The sequence below is a fragment of the Pristis pectinata genome, chromosome 33 (assembly GCF_009764475.1).
Source record: "Pristis pectinata isolate sPriPec2 chromosome 33, sPriPec2.1.pri, whole genome shotgun sequence".
Classification (NCBI taxonomy): domain Eukaryota; kingdom Metazoa; phylum Chordata; class Chondrichthyes; order Rhinopristiformes; family Pristidae; genus Pristis; species Pristis pectinata.
Window position 1 is genome coordinate 7,841,407 of NC_067437.1, and position 20,142 is coordinate 7,861,548.

The 20,142-nt window shown below is 38.7% G+C and overlaps 1 protein-coding gene across 12 annotated transcripts in view; it reads right to left on the reverse strand.

Annotated features, from left to right (window-relative positions):
• Positions 1 to 19,150, reverse strand: part of LOC127585450 (activating transcription factor 7-interacting protein 1-like) — a 148,056-nt gene extending 128,906 nt beyond the window's left edge. For 4 of the 12 annotated variants that reach the window (XM_052042897.1, XM_052042895.1, XM_052042896.1 and 1 more), the window contains exons 1-2: positions 18,864 to 19,150; positions 18,249 to 18,443 (exon numbers count right to left, since the gene is read on the reverse strand). The gene's annotated coding sequence lies outside the window, so the exon portion shown is untranslated. Of the gene's footprint in view, positions 1 to 2,727; positions 2,766 to 3,100; positions 3,213 to 18,248; positions 18,444 to 18,518; positions 18,595 to 18,863 lie in introns of those variants that run through there. The other 8 variants (XM_052042884.1, XM_052042898.1, XM_052042883.1 and 5 more) reach the window with 8 other exon arrangements.
• Positions 19,151 to 20,142: the final 992 nt, after the last annotated feature.

The window sequence follows — 20,142 nt, forward strand, 5'->3', positions numbered from 1 at the left end:
TTTTACGCTCGCATGGGTAAAAATCAACACAGGAAACTTTAAATCTTAATTCAAACGAGATGTTAGGTCACTAAAATCTGTGCTAAAAACCCTCCAATTCATCAAGTGAGCACATGAGTACAAATGAGGTATTTGTTAATAAACACCTCAGCCAAAGGCAAATCAAAACAAAGTTCTGCCTCGTGGGTGACGAATGCAATTGCAAAGAATGCTATTTGAGAAAATAAATCATTGCAAAAACTCAAGTAACAGTAATAGTAATGATTTTTGCAGCACTCCAAAAGCATTTTTTTAAAAAATGAGCTTGCATTTAAATAGCACCGATTCCTACCTCAGGAATTCATATAGCCAATCACAGCTAATGAAGTACTTTTATCCCATTTGTCTGGTCAAAGGTGACCTCTAGAAAATGTTACCAACTAACCAGTTTTGTGGGTTTATTTAAAATCATGTGATTGTGATGCTAACATCGATTTTAATACCTGGAAGTGTTAACAATCATAATATGCAATGTCTCTCTCAAGTGGATACTGGGGTTAGCTTTCAATGGTACCTGTACAAAGACTTAATTGTACATTGTCTTTTAACGACATCATCCAGTAATGCTACAGCTTTAGATTTGAACTGACAGTTTGCAAAATTTAAAATGATATAACCATTATGGAATTTATTCTAAATTGAAACATCCGACTAAAATGAAAGCCTAAGGTAGCTAACAGAAAAGTTGAAGGATCCTACATCATTAATAATGTTGTAAAGATCCTTTAATTACATAAATTTAAACTGGTATTACAAAAGCAAAGTATTATATATCTGTATATTTTATTTTTTCAAAAATCACAAATACAATTAATTTGAAATCTACGGGGAATTAAGTCATTCACAGAAGTATTGTAAAACTTAAAAACATGTGGAAAATGTATTTTTGACATGCCCCAACAGCATTAATAGTCATAGACCAAAGCATCAAAGATCTAAAATAGGAAAGTAGTTGTCACATTGAAATTTCATGTTACTTGTGTATTACTTTGGACAGCTATCAAAATGAAAATAAATATATCAAAAACACATTTGTGAAAAACGACAAAGAAAATCCAACTTTAGCTCTTGATTAGTGTTATTGGAATGTATATTATATCATATGTATTGCAGACACTACACGCTTTCTGCAGTGGTTATTCAAGTATGATCATAGATCGTGTCAACATAGGCTGTAATATGAAATAGTAACGCAAGTGAAGGACGAATAGCATTGTTACCACTAAATGAATACATTTACCACACCGTCATAGCCAAATTTCCAGGTTTCTAAATTATAAATAAGGTGTACTAAATGGTATGACAAATCATTCTAGAAGATTCTTAAAAAACAGTTTGATGTTATTTTTAAAAATGGCTTCTTACTGTGTTTTGCTTTGGCATGGAGGATGCAGAAAAGGAAAACTCAATAGCACCAGTACAAATTATTTTAAAAACTGTGTTTGGCTGTATTACAAAACATTGGATAAAGCAAAAGGCATGTCAAAGGATTCCCCAAAAAATTCAAACATAGAAAGGAAGGACACTAGCCAAAAAATTGAGTCGACTTAAAAAACATACAAAAGCAACATTTAGAATTCAATAGGCAATCTGGCCTTTGTATTATGGAGCCAAATGACAGATGATGTGTGCAATGCATGATGAAAAAATACCACATGGGAAGACTCAAATGAGAAGATCCTGGAGGCTTGAGAGAGACTGCAGCTTTGAAGACTGTGTTGAGGATCTGGCACCAGCACAAACATTAAGAGGAAAAGTGAGTGTGTGGTCAACTGGCAAAGGAAGTTTAAGAAAATTACTAACTGAAATACCAGTCAAACATTAAGAACTCTGATCTAATATTTAAATATAAAACTTTATTGGCAGCAAGATATAATAAAAAAGTTAAAGCATAACAAGTTTAAACTAAAAAGTTTTAACTACATAAAATTAGCAAACACCCGCCTTCTTCCCACAACCCCTCCCACCCCCTCCAAAATTCTATGATGGCTGCAAAACTGTGAGAGGTATGGTTCATCTATTCCAAATACAAAGCAAATTGCCATCAAATCCACAGTATTCTTTGTTCTGGAGTTGCCTGGATTTCAAAATTTGCAGAAAATTCCTTTTCAAAATTTAACTACTGAACAGCCCGGTCTCCCACCATCCAATACAAAAAGAATCCAGCTTCTCTTTTTGTCTGATAATAGATTGAGTAAACCAATAATTGTCAATCCCCTCACCATCCTTCCAAAAACAAATCTGAAAATGGCCACAATTATTACTTACCAAGGAGAAGTAATAAAAGGTACATATTTGCACCAGTTGAGAATGGGTTAAGTCCTGTGAATGTCACATTAACACTCAACCACATTAAGCGGTCTTCATTTGACTTTAACAGCCATTTGCATAGTCCCAAATCCTAGAATTTTGCTTAAGTAGGCGCTGAACCTCCATTTAGCAGCCATTTTGGTCCTTCTGAAGGGTTCCAGTGGACTAAATTCAAAACAGTTTTGCAAGAAACATCGCAAACATTTCATGATATACATGCAGCAGGACATAGCTAGGAATAAATTTAAGATTTTACACTTAAAATCAGCAAAAAAAAACCTCAAAAATTTGAAAAAAGAAACATTGAAAGGAACAGGAGAGAAAAACTGACTGATGTTGGTTAGAGATAAAAAGCAATAGATACTTAATATTGCTTACCTGCTTATAAAAGTTGATATGTGATATTTGCACTTCCTTAAATAAACCACAGGAACTTGCTCAAGGCATTTTTGCATGAGTGGGAAACAGCCACAACAATTGTCAGCCATTTTGAGGTTGCCGAGACACAGACAGCTGAGGTTACTGTAGCTTCATCCTCACTTTATATATAAAACAGTTACTTCTCTACAGAGACTTGTTAGAAAATGGTTTCCTACCCTGCATCATCTCCCTTCAATGATTCATTCACTTTAGCTTTGGTGTGGGTGTGAATGTTGGGGCGTGTGTGTATATATGTTACACAATATTCTTTGCCTGCTACAGTCAGATAGCTGCAAGCACACAACCACATAACAACAACAACAGGACTTACCAGCAGACAGCAAGCTCTGATTGTTGGGTGTGCAACTACAGCATAGCAGATGTGTCTAGAGGCGGCCCCACACTGACGTCAACTGCCTGTCAGTCACACTAGGCAATTAGCAAACAGGATTCTACAGTGCAAGTTTACTTGCTGCTTCCTCGAAATCCAGGCCAGAGATTCCAAGATGCCAGAGCGAGCCAGACGGCTATTAGAACCACCAGGCACCAGAGGGAGGGGAAAAAAACAAAAGAAACCCCACTTCAAGAACATACAGGAGGAAATTGCCAGAATGCAAGATCTGTCTCAGCCCTTGAACCCATTATTTGAATATATTATGCACCATAATATATGAATGACTCCCATCTTTTCCAAATCACTTTTTTTAAACACTTATTCATTTAAAAGTCAATTTTAATACCAATTTTTCTTATTGTCCAGCCCCCAATGATATCAAATCTCAGATCTTGGCATTCTCCAGCTATTTAAAATTGATACAAAAAAATTAAGAAAAATATAATGTTACACTATCAAAGTATTTTGAGATTCAATTATCATAGCAAATGACACCCCAACCAGCTCAAATCTTATCTACATCATGCTTTCATCACTAGTATAATAATCATTATTAAAATATTAAAATTAGAAGTTCAAACTATTATATTCTCTCTCTGTATTCCATTTCCTCCTTACTATATTAAGCACACAGCCAGCAGCACAATCTGCTTTTCATTTCACTGGATTTCACTGGTGAGAAAGATCTAGATGACTCACGCTCACAGCACCCGTCAGTTATAACATCTTCACAATTGTGAAATAAAGTAGACTGTGGTCATCATGCATTATCCTCTGTACATGCACATGTGCTCTCTATATGTGATATTTTTTAAAATTTGCATAATAAATATATTCATGCACATTTTTTTTAAAATGTCTGTTCAACTTCATGTCTTATTACAACTCAAGAGAAATATACAAAAAATCAACAGCACCAGATACATTACTGTATCAAAGGCAATATAGGAGTTCTAATGTTTCATTGTAAAATTGGAGTCACAAACGAGTATGGATAACGCTACACCAAAAGAGAAAAGTGTACTGGGTACAGAACTAGAAAGTTGCAAGGTCAATTGAAAGACATTGGTGAAAACACTGAAGGACTTGGAATATTAGTCCTCTGTGTAAGAAAAAATGTTGAAATATTATTGATATAGTAACAATCACATTACACAATTGCTGCAGATCATTTAAGAAATAAAAATCTAAAATGAATGTCAAACTGGATAGTGAGCTTTTCTATGGGTGTGGGTGGAACTGATAAAATAGATGCACATAAAACAATACATACAAAAAATAAATTTACTCAAGACAGACAAAGTATTTTTATTCTTTGCCTCCCGAGATTGTAAAGCAAAGGAAATCTTTCCAAATGATAGGGTATTTTTGCTCCAAATTTCTAAAAACCTACCCAAAGTACTGCACAAACCTCCCCCCACCCCCTCAGGGCATTTATCCATACTATCTATTTAAAAATTCCTGATGGTAAGTAAAATCTATTTTTATTAAACCTAGCTATGAAAAACATGCAAGATGTTAGATTCTCAGAGAATATTAAAAATACCAGCAATAATGCCCTTCACTATCATGACACACATCACACTGCATACTTTAAGAATTTAATAGCTTTCCTGCGAAATTGATGCTCTAATTATAAGAATGGCGAGATCCTCTAGCACACATTCATTTTTTTGTGTGTGGAACAGACTAGATTAAGGCAGGTAAAGAAAGGAAGTATCTAGGGTTCTAAGAGATTCTAGTCACATGATTCCAGCTGCTAAACTCTTTGTATAATGGAGGAAGTCAGAGTACCAGCAGAGTGCACAAAATGGCTGCCTTGTCTGCACTGCAGAGAACTACTATCTCAGGGGCCCACGTCATAAATGGGAAGAGGCCAAACCACCCACATTTTATTTTTGGTTAGTCTTGGATTTAATAAGCACTTTAAAACTAGCTCTACTCAAGCATTTGTCCCAACTTTTTATTTCGCTCAATGACATTAACAAACTGAATGTTGAAAGATGCATTCAAGGAGAGTATTATCATCATTTCTCCTGACCAATAGGAATACCACAGCAAGAAGAGATTTTCGTTATTTTGACAGAATTAAACTAACGTAAACTTATGTCCACTATTCCACAGCAGGAAAGATTATTTTGCAAAGTAAATCTTCAGCATGCTAAGTATCAGCCATTTTAATTACATAAAAAAAGTTTAATCAAGACATTTTGCAAACCGCTGCTCAGCATTTTTTTAAAATTCAAAATGGCATAGCTGTTAAATTAGATATAGTTTGTGAAGATATACTGAATATTTAAATAGTTGCAGACTAATAGTCAATTAATGCTCAATGATATCAATAGTTGTAAATACCAAATAAAGTGAAATCCAAAAGCAACCTCTAGTAATAACAACACCTCATGTCAGAATACAATTGTTTCAATAAGACCCTGACAACTGAATGTGCATTATAGAGACTCCCAACAAGATTGCTATACTTCACACACATATCTGTTCTTTTAATGAGTGAATACTTAAAAGGGACATCAAACTCTCACGTGAAACAAAAATTAAAACTACAAATTAACTTGTAGTTTCTTTTTCATTTTACAAGGCACATGTGTCACTCACAAGATGAGTATTTTATTGCTCATTCCTGTGTGACTTTTAGAGGGTAGCTGTAAGCCATCTTCTTGAACCACTTCTAGTGAAGGTATTCCCCATGCTGTTGGGAAGGGAGTTCCCATAATTTTGACTTGGTAGTGAAGAAACAGCAATACATTTCCAAGGCACTGCACTCCTCCCCAATTTTTCTGATTTTGGACTACTGACCCTCAAAATTTGCCTTCCCACCCCTATCTTGCAGTCGGGTTAATGGGAGGGAAGGGGTGTGATGAAAAAGATAAATGCCCAATGTCAGAAAGAGAATTAAGTAAGGAAAATTAAAAACTTAAGTGTGTTGACCACCTCATGACAATTATCGCAATACAATACTGCAACCTTAAATGGCTAATGGATTCCATTGAACAAGTCATTTTTGTACAACGTTCATTGTTTACCCATGAATTCAACTCTTTATGAATGCATCTGCAAGCACTTCACATCATGCACTGCTTGTAACAGAATAACAGAATGCAGATACACTGTCCAGAGATACAGGACATCACATAGCGAAAAAAAAGCCCTGCAAATAAAATGCCTCAGAAGACTAACTCTCTCAGAACAGATACTACAAACAGGTGAAGACTCTCCAGTTCTTCAAATCATGTTAGGGAGGCCAACATCCCAGAGTATGCATTGCGGCATGTTCTGTGACTGACACTGCCCCACATAAATTTTCAATACATCTTACAGTCCCCAAATATATTAAAATGATGCATGTGTTGGAACGTTCAGTCCCTATGTCATAGTGAACAAGTACTTAAATAACTACAAGCAGCAAAACTGCCAGAACTCACAAACCTGATGCCTTGAAGGCACAGGTTTTAAAATAGGTCTTTAGGCATTAATCTCAGAAGTTCCCACCAGTTGCCAAAAAGCTCGCTAAAACAATGGATATGGGTCTCACAATACAAGAGCATCTATAGTTAATGTTAAGACTGGTGCAGAAAAGACAAACTATTAAAACTGTAAATGTTATAGTACTCTAAACTAGCAACAAGTTTGTAATGCTGAAGGAATATTCCCAAGACAGAAAATAATTTACAGCTTACTAATAGCTTATGTGAAGGTTACGCCCCCATATCCCTTTCATTCTCATTAAACTCCCCTTAAATAGTTCAACGTTACCTGCTTCAATTCTGTTCTCAGAGAATTGTACACTCTCACCATATTGTGTGAAGAAATTCTCCTAAATTTTAGTAAAAGCAATCTCATGGTTTAAACCCATGATTTGAACTGACAAACACATAGAATATTTTGGCCACACCCTATCATAGTTTTGAATGTTAGATCTCCTCTCAAATTTTACTAAGACCTGTATTTTATTTGTTGTCTTGACCTCCTGAACCTTTTCTGCAAGGTCTCCAGTGCTTCAGAATAGCACATCTTGCCAAGGTCCTACATAAAATTAACATTTAATTAGAGCCAGCACAGGAATAGGCCCTTCAGCCCAACTCGTCCATGCTGACCAAGCTGCCTTCTTGAGCTAGTCCCATTTACCGGAGTTTGGCCTATATCCCTCTAAACCTTTTGTATCCATGTAACTATGCAAATCTCCACTCCTCCAGAAAGGAGCCCAAATCTTCTGCTTGCAATCTTTGAATTTATCAACTAGAAGTTAGTTTTTCCAGTCACTTGGTCTAATCACACATCATGGAAACAGCTGAACAATGTATTCAGGTTCTAAGATTCTGTTCCATTGAATTACAGTTACAAAGTAGAATATAATGTGTAGGCACCACTTGTATACTCATCTTTAGCACTAATAACCAAGAACAGATTTTTACCAGATCAACTAGTGCTACTCTTTCTCACAATTTTTAATGTTATTCCCAGATTTTTTAATCATTCCTCCAAACCATTTATTTCTCTTCTTCCAAGATCTCTTTATCCTTCCAACCAAAAAGGAAACGCAGACCAAACGCAGACTAGGTGACCATTTTGCAGAATACCTGCGCTCTGTCCGTAACCGCGACCTACATCTTCCTGTTGCCAGTCACTTCAACTCCCTCTCCCACACTATCACTGATACGTCAGTCCTCAGCCTCCTCCACTGCCAGGAGAATTCCAAGCGCAAACTGGAGGAACAGCACCTCATTTTCCATCTTGCAACCTCGTAGCCTAACGGCATGAATATTGAATTCTCTTACTTTAGGTAATCCCCACACCACTTCCCCACAAACCCTACCCCCCCCCCCCCCGTGCTTCTTCCCTTCCCTAGCCTTTTTTCCTCTCTTCTTACCTTTTATCCATCCCCCAGTGGATCTGCTTTCCCCTCCTCCCCCACACCTGCCTATCAGTATCTCTTACCTGCATCTACCTATCACCACCTTGTACCCACCCCGCCTCCCCCCTTTCATCCACCTATCACTGCTCTGTTTTTCCCTCCTATCTATTGGGCTTCCCCTTTTCCTATCTTCAGTCCTGAAGAAGGTTCCTGACCCAAAACATTGACAGCCTGCTTTTCTCCACGGATGCTGCCTGGCCTGCTGAGTTCCTCCAGCATCATCGTGTTTTTCTTCAAAAAGGAAAAACCTCACTTTGATAGGAAATTAATTTACTACTTATCTGGTGACTTCAAGCTTGTCCACTGCTTATTTTGGTACTGTCCTCCACATTCTTAGCTACTTATTCTAAATGTTAAAATTTGCAAATATTATCAGAGTATTCTTCCAAAAGTGATTTAACAGAATCATTATAAATTACAGGAGTTGGCCATTTAGCCCTTGTAATTGCTCCCAAAGGCAGCAAAGTTCCAAGCACCTGGGTTTGATCCTGAACTTGGGTGCTGCCAGTTAGCATTTACATATTCCTTTACATGGCCACATTGGTTTCCTCCAGGAGTACAGGTTTCTTCTCACATTTCAAAAGTGGTGCTGGTTGCTTAACTGGCCAGTGTAAAATAATCCTTAATGTAGGTTAATGGCAAAGAGGATCAAAGGAGTATTGAGGAACATGTGTGAGAGACAGAAAGTTGCAGAGGTACAGGGAAAGAGGTTAATAAGATTGCACCCCTGGAAGCCAGCATGAACACAAAGGGCTAATTGGCTTCCTTCTGCATTGTATAATTCCGTAAAATAATGGCTAATCATTTAGATCGGCATCATCTTTCTGTGCAACCCTATGTCCATAGACTTTTAGTAACAAGGGGAACCAATCAATCTGTCTTGATTATACTCAAGTGACAGAACCTCAGAGCCCTCTTCAGTAAGATTACTTTGCATTCTAAATTCAAGAGCATACAGACCCAATTTGCTTAATCTCTCCATATACAACAAACTTGCCATCCCAGAAAGCAATCTGGTAAACCTCCACTGCACTTTATCTCTTGTAGCATGGAAACAGACCCCTCAGCCCAGCTTGTCCACACCAACTATCGGGCACCCATCTACACTAATTCAATTGTTCCTCTCACATTCCCATCAATTCTTTCCCCACTGCCCATTAACCTACTCATCAGCACATTTTTGGCAAATGAGAGAAAACTGAACTCAAGGAAACCTACACAGGGCCTCCTTCCTTGGGCAGGGATACCAAACCAATACAAAATATTCCAAATGCAGTCTCACCAGTTCCCTATACAATGGAGCAAACCACTTCTGCTCTTGCTCACAAATCCACCTACAATAAAGGGTTGTTACCACTTACCCTCTTACTTGCTTGCTGGACCTCCCTGGTGACTTCCTGCTATTCATGTACAATGACATTCAGGTCCCTCTGAACACCATCAGCTTTCAATCCCTCAGCCAAACCACTGATATAGATTCTGAACTGCTGGGGTCCCACCACCAATCACCGATGGACCCCAGTAGTCACAGCCTCCCAATCCAAACATGGCCCGTTTACTACTCTTCTGCTTTGTGTCCACCAATCAGTCTTCAATCAATGCCATTATATTACCCTGAACCTCACATGGCCTAATTTTGTTTAACAACCTTGCAATATTGGAGATCTTATGAAAATACACTATTGGTTCAAAAAGGCATTGGTTACCCTGATTTATTCTGCTAATTACAACCTCAAAAAACTGATAGATTTGTTTGCTCTTTCATAAATCCATGTACAAACTATTAGAATGGGACAGTCAAAGCATCCTGTTACCACTTCCTTTATAATAGATTCCAGCATTTTCCCTTTTACCGATTAGAAGTACCACAACAGAGCCAATTAGCTAATTTTATTTCCCAGGTCTCAGTTCATCGCCCTATAGATCACTTCTCATACGGATACCTTTTAAAAGCAGTTAAAACATTTCTGAATCCCCCACCCTCAGAAAGCAAGTTCCAGATAAGCACTGTTTTCTGGCTGACATCCCTCACCCTCAAAACACAATTCCCTTCATATCCTTTTATTTATTGCCCTTGACCTGCAAAAATGTATACACCTCAAATCAGTCTCCCCTCAGCTTCCTCTATTCCAAAGAAAGCAACCTTAGCCACACCAATCCCTTCCTGTAAGATTTCCAGTCTTGTTAAAATTTTTTAAAAATTCTGCTCTATCTTTAGTGCTATTAAAGATATTCACTAGCCAAGCTTTAATTTTACAGCCATATTTTAATCCATTTTGCCATCTGCGCCCTAATACCACATGCCCCTGTCTTAATGTTATCCTCTTTGGAGCCTTACTGAAGGCCTTCCAAAAGCTATGCATCCACATGCGCCTTGTTCTTAGTGAATTTTTTTTTAAAGAGTCAATAGGCTGGCTAAACAGTAATCCCTCTAAAAATACTCATTTATAATAACTTGCCTCCCTAGGTTTATGTTATCTAATATCTTAACAAGGATTTTACTGTGATGCCACTGGTGGGTAAGATACTAACTAATTTATAGTTTACGCCCTTTCCTGCAACATTCCTTTTCACTGCCCAAAATTTTTTCATTAAAAATAGTGAGAATGAATTAACCATTTTCATTATACATCAGATTATGGGAATAGGATGATTGACATGAAGAGATTAAGCAGTCCGGGCCTGTGCTCTCGAGTTTAGAAAGGCCAAGAAGCAGTGATCTCAGTAAAACTTACAAGACTCTTAATGGAGCTTGGGAGGACAGATACAATAATGTTTCTCCTTGCTGGGTATCTAGAACCAGGGCTCAAAGTCTCAAAATAAGGGGCTGGCTATTCTGGACAGATGAGAAGAAACTCCTTCACCCAGGGATAGTGAATCTTCTCCACCCACGATTGCTGTGGAGGCTCAATAATTGAACATATTCAAGACTGATTTACACACCTTTGTGAACTAAAGGATATGGATCAGTATAGGAAAGTGACACTGTGTAGTAAGATTAGCCATGACTTACTGAATAGCAGAGCAAACATGAAGGGCTGAATGGCCTACTCCTGCTTCTACTAGGATTGATGTCCAATAACTGCAATATGACACAAGAATATTGGGAAACTGATGAATCCTACTATCAAATAGCCTACTCCAAAACCACCTGAAATTCTTCAGAGTCACTAGTTCAAACTGGACAAAGTTGTCAACTTTTGTGACTTCCACTGGCTCATCAGCTTATGTTATTTCTTCTCTTTATGATCCCTTGATCTCATAATACTATTCAAGTTACACTAAGAACTGATCATGACTGCACAATTCACAATCATGTTTGATCCGCAATCCAGAATCTAAGCAATAAACTACAGAAATAGAGTATCAGGAAAATGTAACAGCAAACCAACTATGTATAAGAGCAGCAAAAAGAAACTACTGTGACCAATCAAAATGGGAAAAGCCATCAAGGAAAAGATGACTGGCAAGGACAGAGGCATATCTGATATCGACACTAAGAAGATCAAGAAAAGGGAACAGCTTGAGGTATCTGCCTTCTGCACGAGGACATAGTGCATATTCAATTTCTGGAGGCAATCACAAATTGTTGCATTCTTGAAGCTGTGAAGTGATCTCTTAAACGTGAAGCATATTTGGCTTATCTCACTGCTTTTCCATCTCTGAAGGTTTTATGAACCTCTCATCCCAAATCAACTCTGAAATTAAAACACTTTGTTTTAGAGAAATAGTCAGTCATCAAAGAGCAAAAATTGTAGATGTTGGAAATCTGAAATAAAAAGGAAATAATTCGGTCAAGTAGTATATGCAGAGAGAAGAAAAAAGTGAATGCATCAGTTCATTGGCTTTTCATTAGAATGACAATGAAATAATTCATTTTCTCTCACTCTCTCCCCCCACAGATTTTGCCCAACCTCTGAATATCTCCAGCATTTTCCATTTACTTTTTTTGTGGAACCCGAGTAAGCTGGTTTCCATGTGGGCAAATCACACACTGGATTGGTACTGAATCTCACTGAAGATGATTAAAGAAATACCAAATCATTGGTGTCACTTCTGATAACCACTGATTGTATTAATGTTATTCACTGAACACGGATTTGTAAAAACTAAGAGCCAAGAACCAAGAAAGATTGAAATCCACTGCTTCCATATCGAACGTAGAGGGGAATGTTGCTATTGGCAGCAACATCAGTGCAGAAAACAAGAAGAAAATGGACTGGCAGTCATCATTTTTATCATTTACAGAAATAATCAACCAATCCATCCAAACACAAGTAACTTTATATATGCTGACAACTTGGTGATTCTAATGAGAGCAGGGGTCTCAGCCAGGGAGAGCACACTCTCTGCTGCATTAATCACGTTGACATGTATTTTTGCCACCAATCAACTTCAACCAAATCCAACCACGATACAGGTTAGTCATGTAAAGACTTTAATGAACAAAACAAGTTTATCTCTGTAATCCTAGGCTGTACATTCAAGACCCACAGAGAATATGAAAGTCAGCCTCTGAAACGATATCACTTGCAAATTTGTAAAATCAAAACTGGGACAGCACCCTACTACAACCTCTCTATTTGCCACAAGTTATCATAACAAGAATTTTGCACTGGCATATTTAAAACTGCTTCCATGCAAAGAAAATAGATACATTGTTGAATGACAATGTGATATATTTACCTTAAATCAACCAGAAGACACCAGACACCCTAAAGTCTGAAGATTACATATGAAAAAAAAGTCAGTCAACACCACACTTACAACCACCCATAGGAGCTCCAAATTGGGGGACTCAGTTCTAGGGTCATCATGGGCATCAGGCTAACTGACCAGCATCCTGTACAGGCCGAATTGGGATGGATCACTGGAAGGCCTTAACTCACTCCCACACCAAAAGTCTCCAACTCAACATGCCATAGCAAAATGGGAATACTTCCCTTCATCTGACACACACAGCTGGGGCAATAGGTAAATCACACCTCATTGCCCAATTATGCTCTTACAAGGTGCAAAATTTATGTGAACTTGCAAGGACTGAAATGTGCTCAACATTGGAAAGAAATCTATCAATTAGAGTTGTTTATGGAAGAATGCAATACTGAAAAAATATACTAAAAAGGGTGTCTGATCACTTCTCAGCTGCATCAAACTGTACATCAAGTAAATATGGTGACTGCCAAAAGAGAGAGCAAGACCACTAATATGATATTTATCAATGTTGAGACATTATCGACCAGTGCTGAAAACATGATGTATGGTTTCAAATAACAATGACTCAGGAGCAACGATGTTTTGCCCAGGGATGGCCTAAAAAGATTTAGAGTTACTGAATACAAATCTATCCAGTGCCAAGAACTGTAAAACAAGTTTCATTAAATTAACTTTCAAACAGAATTTTAATTCATCCATTATGTATACATTTTAATTTTATAATATACATATTTCTGTGGCAACCAGTTTCCAAAGAAAACACAGGAAGCAAAGAAGAAATAGATATTCAATAAACCAAGATCACACCATATGTACATGGCACATGATTGTTTTTTTTTGAATCCCAAACTCTACTTCACAATAGCCAAATTCAAAACAGTTATAAAGTCAGTTCCAACAACTCAAACTGCAATGAGACTGCTCAAAAAACGAATAAAAATGATACGAAGTTCCAGTAACTGCTTACAAGCGGTTTCTAAAAAATTATGGCAATATCCAAATTGTAGTACAGGGGTTTGTTATGCCAGATTTTCATTTAAAGTTAGAATTTTCCAACAAATATGTTAGTCCCCATGGAACCAGCTTTCAAAGCAAAGTGCAATTCATGTTAACTTCAGGAAGCCCCAGGCACCTCTTCACACGAAGAAACCCCTAAAACTTTATACATTTCATTCAAAAGATAAATTTCAACCACTGAAATTTTTCACTACAGATCCGCTTCATGGAGTCCGTCAGAATAATTTCACACCATTTTCACAAAACAGTCAAAAGAAAAAGAACTGCACTATAGCATATGATGTGTTACAAAGAAAGCCTCAAGCAAGTGAATCTTTGAGCATAGTTAGGAAAAAAAAGGAAGCGATCTTTAAAAAAGGTAAAGATAGCCAATGTTGTCAAGTTGTCAAACGAGGACCAGCATGAATTAGGACCAAACAGCATCTTGAAAGAGGTTAGAATAGCTTTTCTTCATTCTCCCCCCCCTCCCCCAATAATTCTGTGAAGTCATCTTTTTGCAGTTGTTACTAGAATCTCCATTAAAAAAAGAGAGATCGACTGAAATTCTTGTATGCTCCAATGAAACAAAAACACCCAACATCATTTAAGAGATTATGGTCATGTAAATTTGGATTAACTGGAAAAATGTTTTAATCATTGCTGAACAACACTATAACGGTGGTTTCTTCAGCAATGGTGACAACAAGCATATCCATAAATAACATATTGGCTTAAATGCAGTTTCTGCACATGTGCCAACATCATTGAGCAATAGTTGCCAGCAGTTGCTTGCATTGTAATGCCCTTTATGGAGAAAGAACATTAGAAAGGCTGTAATTATGCATCCTCCAGTATTTACACCATTAATGGAATTCCCTGCGCCAGAATACAGAATATTGGATTATCTACCTGAGGCAGCATGAAATACTGCTGTCAACCTATGGAGGGAAACCTGGGAACAGCAACATTAAAGACCATCTCAACCTGGACGGTCATGTGGTCACACTCTCATTTCTCTGTAACCAAGAGCAGAGTTTTCCCTCAGCCCATCATCCAAAATAAAGAAAAAACAAATATCAAGCTATGTCAAATCGGATGTAAAAGGGTGGCCTAGAAGATTTGGATAAGGTGAGCAAACCAAGACAAAGGGGAATACTTCAGTCAAGGGAAATTCAGAAATAGGAGCTATAAAGTGTAAAAACTTATGGGTTCCTTTGCACTGAAAGACATATCCTAGAGGAGGTCTTAAAGTACAGAAAGTTGCAAATTCTGATGACACTGAAGAACTGCTCTATGATATCAGACATGGCAGGTCTCTCACATCACCATATTTGCTCAAAATAAAACACAAGTTGTGAGGAGGTGCAGTCTATAAAGAGATATAGGCAGGATAAGCAAGTGGACAAGGTGGTAGTAGGTGGAGTCTAAGGAGGCAAAACAGGTTTTAAAAAAATGTTACAGAAGAATAAAGTTGTGAGAAGCTATGTGTTCAGAGGAATGCTGTTGTCCTTGTAGATAACAAAGGTGATAGGCATGAACCGCAAAATTAGGAAAGCAAATGGCGCATTGGCCTTCATGGCAAAGAAACTGGTGGCAAGATTGAAGTACAAGAATACAGATGCATTGTTTCACCTGTATAGGATTTCCGCAAGATCGTTCTTGGAGAACCATGCATCATTTTGGCTTCCATTTCAAAGGATGATGCAACAAAGGGATCATTAGATTTATTCCTGGAATGAAGCAATTGCCCTTTGAGGATGATGGGCAGATGTTTCAAAGAATGAGAAGTGAGCTCCATGAAACACCTGTTTCTAAAAATATTAACAGAATGGGTACAGTGCCCATTTCTCTTGGCTTTAAATAGGAAGCGTAATCTCAGGATAAGTCATCAGCCATTTAGGACTGAGATGAGAAATTTCTTCAGAAGCATACGAATCTTTGTAATTCTTCACCAAGATGGTCCTGGAAATTGTTATCAAATATATTGTAGACTGCTTCCAATTGTTTTTTGGATTCTAAAGTGATCAAGGAATATGGTAATCATGCAGGATGGGGACTTTAAATAAAGGAACAGCCAGGATATCAAATGATAGAAAGTTAAAATTGCCACGTGGTCTATTCCTTCTTGTTTTTCTTTTGTTAACGGGGTAGAACACGCCAAGTGTTGCATTGAAGAGACAAACAAAACTTTACACTGAGCCTTGTTGATGTTAAATGGGCAACGAAAAGGTTGGCAAGCAGATGGATTTCAAGAAACTTTTCAAAAGGGAAGTGTAGAGTAAAAAAAATTTCCAGAACTTCCAGGCAACTATTCTATTTTTAAAAAAACATATTCTGCAAACTGGCACAGTAGCCTCATCACCCAGCTAAATTTAGGAAGAATTCTAATGATTCTATGTACTTAAACATTACCAATATCTAGGAAAAACTTACAATAAATGCCTTCTGCATCATGCATTCACAAATTATTTTTCAAAAGGGAACAGAGGCTTGCATTTTGTCCCTTAGAATGACATCACACAAAAATCAGATCTTTCAGGTCTTGTGCCCAGATGCAAGTGCAACAGGCTTATGGTGTTTTTGCCCAAACATCATAACTAAAATAAGCAAGCTCATTGGTATGACTGTAGATTCCCTGCTTGTTTCAGTTTATGTCTGGGGCCCTTCCCAGTCGCAATCCTGGAGTTTTCTTTGAAGTCTCCACACAGCAGCCTCTCACTTAGACTGAGAATCACCCCTTCTTCTTTCTCAGACGATGGGAAACCATGAATGCTCTTCTGAAAATCCAACCACTTAATTCAGCTGACACAAGGGATCATCAGTTTAGTCCCAGCAGACAGCACTGAAGATGTTGTAATTAACAACTACACCAGTACAATAATCATGAACCAGGTTCACACTTCTATGACATTGTAGGCAGGTGCAAGAAGATTCACATCCACATCAGCAGATTAAAGCAAGTTGCCCCATTTTTTTTCTTCCTGATAAGTGTTGCTAGACATAATTATTATGCAATTTCAGATTCATTAGAATCTGGTATACTATCCAGCAAACCTTATGTGAATCCTTCACCTAAATTGTTGGGATGTTGGTAACAATAGCAAGTTCATTGTTCGTCTTTTGACTCTCTTTGCTCACCCAATTCATTGGAGTGAAGAATATATAACACATGCATCACAATCATCTGTAGAGAAAACTGGAGAAAAAGGAGCTAATGTTCATAAATGTTCACTGCACTTATGATAAAATGTTATTGCGGCTCAACAGCCTTCAAGGTCCTTCTCTATTCAAAAACGGTTGACCCAAATCCACAAATTTTCAGATTTAATTAATTCAACATAACTTTCCTTCGTGATTGGTTGCTAGACTTAAGTAGATCAATACAAGTTAATGTTTATATCTAGCCCATTTAGAATGTGTGACAAATATTGTTTTTTTTACGAATATAGTCAAAGAATATTCAGTGAAAAAACTGCCGTAAACACCAATTCCACCAGTATCTGTAAAATCAACCGATGGCATTTGAGGGGTGAATTCCCATTAGAAATGTCATTCTTAGAAAACTTTCCCAGCCACTACCTCACCCGAGTATATGACATGTTGTTTCCGATTTATAGCACTTTTAGCAATATTTGAAAAGCTTGACAGAAAAATAAAAAATGGCTCAGTACTTTGATATAGCCTTAATTCCCCAATGCTGTTAATTTCCAATCCCTAGGATTGCAGGCGACACTGAGCAAAACCCCCACTCCTCACAAGAAATGTCAGTCGTACACCTTAAAGAGGCTACTATTGAAAAGCTCTGATAAATGTATAAAAAGATGTTAGACTAGATTGAATAAGGGAAATTTGTTTATTTGCTACCCAAGAGGTTTGTATTAATCCCAAGAGATTTGCAAGATTAAAAACCTACAGCAGGAATAACTGATCATATTCAACACTAAATCAAAGAATCTATTTTTTGTTACTCTGCAACATATATATTCACAAAATGCTCAATCATATTCATTAAAAATTAAGAAAAAAGCAATCTAGGTGCAAATGTCAAATATCAACAAGATGAGTAAGAAATGGTATGAATGGCTTTATTTCACAAAAAAAATATACACAAGAACCGTGCAGATCAGAGGTAATTTCCTCGGATGACCCATATCAGAAGTGTCCCCACAAATTACAATTCCTAGACTGCACAAGTAAACAGGTTTCTAGGCTGTTCAGAATTTTCAGATGCTTCGCAGTTGAGCTACTGAGCGAAGGATAACCCAAAATTAGGTTAAGTATTTCTCCAGGACATGTATTAGATAGACAGCAGCAGCAATAGGCTGGTCCCCCACTCAGATGCACATTAACATTCAAAATTGTGTATGGCAACAATAATTAACACTGATGCATTATGTCAAATCTAACTGAACTGGTGTAAGTACTCGTTAAAAAATCACCTGTTTCACAGGCATACGTGGGGGGAGACGATCTGGAATTCTCTGGATTCTAAACATGATTGCAGCTACAACAATGCAGCAGCACGGCAATTCAAGTGCAGCCACAGCTGCACGAGTTCATTTGTTGTCATCTTCCCCTGAGGAGAAATTTGCCCACGTTGAAAAAAGCTGAACTGTGCAAACTTCAGGAAAAATGCATCTGCATAATTAAAGGGAAAAATAAATTCAATGTGTCTTTTTGGATCAATAAGGAGAAATCACACTTAAGACCTACCTTGACGTGAGGCATCCAGCGGAGTTTCCACTTGCTGCAAGGGGAGAGGGGGGGGCGGTGGAAAAGGGGAGGGGGGGGGGGGAGCCCGCAACCAGCACGGTCAAAGCGTGCGGTTTGGCTGGGAGCGCCGCGCGCATGCGCAGTCGCACTGGCGGTCTCGTGCAGCAACCATGCAGCTCCAATGCAGCCGCGCGCGCGCAGGCGCCGGCGCGGGGCCTCCCAGGCCGCCCCAGAGGGGCGGAAGCGCTCGCCACGGACAGTTGGCGGGGAGAAAATACACCGAACAAGAACACAAAAAAGGGGGGGGGGGAACTCGCTCCGCACCACAATTTAAGACACGCTTACCTCCGCGAGGGGTTCAGACGTCGAATCATCCGCCGATTTCCACCACCCTCCCCACCCCCAACGAGCCCGCCTTCTGCCCTATTGCAGCAGCCGCCGCCGTCTGTCCGCCGCCACCGCCCGCCCCCTCATAACAAAGATGGCAGCCGCGCCGGGCGGGTATGCAAATGAGCAATGCAGCCGCTCTCCTCAAATTAATGCAACAATCATCTATTTTCCACCCCTTCGGCTTCCCTCAATGTGTTCACCGTGCACCAATGTTCATTATTACTTTATTAGCAGTGGGATAGGACCTTTTTTCCCTCCCCGTTCGCGCGAAACGCTCGCCCGAGCGGAAGGTTAATATGCAGATGGCGGGGGGTTCGCATGCAAGTCATTAGGCGTCTCGCCGCCAATCAACAGCTTGCCGCGGAGGTGGGCGGGACCGTATGCAGATAATGGAACGTTGATATGCAAATTCGGCGGGGAGCTTTCCCCACCTCCGTCCGCCACAGGACAATCGGCCGGGAGGGGGGAGGGGGGAGGGGGCGTGGTATGTAAATACACTGGCCGCGTCATTTGCATAGCAGCCTGGTCAATGTGATTTTGAGCGTCGGCTGTTTTGCAGCGAAGCAGACGCTTGGTTTTCCAGACTTCTGCCTCCGTTAACAATAAAGTGCTCATTGCATTGCTTTTATTTTATAATACTAATCGTGAAAATTGTGCATCTATTTTCCATTAATTTGCAAATTTTTAATTCCTTTGAAAATCTATGCACAGAGCGCTTCTGATGGGGTAAAATGCAGTTTAGGTCCCAAAACACTGTGCATTGAGACGTTGTCTTCAACCCTGTCATTCGCTAAATATTTGGCATCGGCTGTTGCCGACGGCATCGGGACGCTTGCAAATTTTTTTTCTACCACTCCCACGCATTTCTGTGGGTGGCCGCCGGTGTCGCTGTTGAGCTCAGCGCCGCGCTGCAGAACTTGCGGTAGAAAGTGTGGGAGACACGTTGCAAAGAACAGTTCTAACAACTGCGCAAAGTTGCCTGTCGCACTTCTTCCTAAGTTAGCACGCAATTTGATCAAATTCCAAGAAGCTTTCTGTAACCATGCAAATTAGAATTTTATTAGGGGGGGGGGCTTTGCTACAGTAAAGTTATTCATACAAATTATTGACTGCAAGTCCGACTTGAAAATAAAACAATCCAAAATTATTATTTGACATAATTGTATTCAGGTAGACAGTAAAACTCAGTTAATAGTAATAACATGCTGCCAAGAGAGTTCCAATAAAAATGGAA